Here is a 1470-nt window from a genome sequence, read left to right as displayed (position 1 = left end):
AGGTCCCACCGAGATTTGAACTCGGATCGCTGGATTCAGAGTCCAGAGTGCTAACCATTACACCATGGGACCGTGCTTGCATGGGCTACCATATTTTGCTTATAAACAAGAGATATGCACTTTGCCCACTGGATTATATTTCATATGCTGCATTTCTTACTTTTTCCTAGCGGAACTTAACGGAAATATATACTGCCGCGCGTCGACTTACAAATACCTACATTGCGCCATTTTAGTCGAGTGATGTCCTTTTTTTATGGGTGATGTCGATGGGCATGGCGACGCAAAAGGGAAGTAGCAGACGACAAGGATGTGACGTCTTGCGCTTCTGGCGCCACCTCCTGTTGGTGAAACGAAGCCGCCCCATGTGTCTATGTCCGCTCACAGTGTGCGCGGAGTGAAGTGTGCGGGGTCGTCCGCAGGACCGTGTTTTCGCCAGTGCCTGAGCAGAGACGTCGTCAACTGTGCCCTGGATTTCAAACCCTGGGATACAGAATTCACCTCTTGTGACAACCGCTCAGTGACCGTGGATGCGGTGGCAGCAACGCCGGATTAAACACGCGCCTGGGACCAGCGCCGGAGTTGGGGCCGTTCGTTCAGAGTGCAGTGACTTCGTGTCAATGACCTTGGATTGAGCACCGTCGCCGTACAGCAGAATGTGAGTGTTTCAACACACATTTGAGCAGCTTAATTGACAGCAGACAAGTTTCTAAGCAGCTTCTAAGTTATGTTTTGGCACTTTAAAGGCGTTTCAGTGAGTTCCTGCGAACTTGATGGTCGAGGACGTTCTCGGGGCCGTTGACACGACGGGAGCGCTGGCCGATCGGCCATTGCGACGGCACGTAGAGCGCGCTGTCCCGCTGCCTAGCGCTGTTTTTCTGTCGATTACTTTGCGACATTTATGATGCAAAAAGATAGTTTCCAGTCATACCTGAGCATATCGGTTCGTGAAAGTTGCACTTCGGAGACTTATGCGACGGTGCAACGTGTGTGTCAGAGGTCGATGACGCCTCTGAGCCTCTCCTAGTTTCCACGTTCTCGCTCGCTCCTCTGTTACAGACGAATATTTGCAGAAAAACAAAGTGACTGCTATTCTGCGCTTTAATTTTTCCTTTCAACGACGCATTCGTGTCGCGAGAAATGTTGACGAGCGTTGTATTTTGTACTGAAAAGAATAAAAAAAGCAAAATGAAACAGAAACTTTGTGTGCACACCATGATCAAAGCAGTTTAAACCGCATATGATGTCTCAGAGGAGGTTTGTCGCATGCCTACGCGGAGTTGGAGCCTTGTCACCTTTGATAGGCCGATAATTTTCTCCTCCGAGTCCGCGGTGTGCAGCTATAGAAAGGCGATCCTCTTGGTGCTATCGGCGAGTATGGTGCTTCCCTAGAAGCAAGGTTTTCTAGTGTCGCCACTCAATCCGCAGAGCGAGAACATTGGTGATCGAGCCAACAGTGCTGAAGTAAAA

The 1470-nt window shown here is 49.8% G+C and overlaps 1 non-coding gene across 1 annotated transcript; it reads right to left on the bottom strand.

Moving 5' to 3' along the window:
* TRNAQ-CUG (transfer RNA glutamine (anticodon CUG)) lies at positions 1-72 on the bottom strand. Its single transcript has one exon. It is a non-coding gene; the product is annotated as a tRNA-Gln (tRNA).
* Between the last annotated feature and the right edge of the window lie 1398 nt (positions 73-1470).

This window comes from Amblyomma mixtum, chromosome 1 (assembly GCF_055824585.1).
Source record: "Amblyomma mixtum isolate Tamu chromosome 1, ASM5582458v1, whole genome shotgun sequence".
NCBI classification, from domain to species: domain Eukaryota; kingdom Metazoa; phylum Arthropoda; class Arachnida; order Ixodida; family Ixodidae; genus Amblyomma; species Amblyomma mixtum.
The sequence above is the reverse complement of the archived record's forward strand: the minus strand, read 5'-3'. Positions and strand labels throughout refer to the sequence as shown.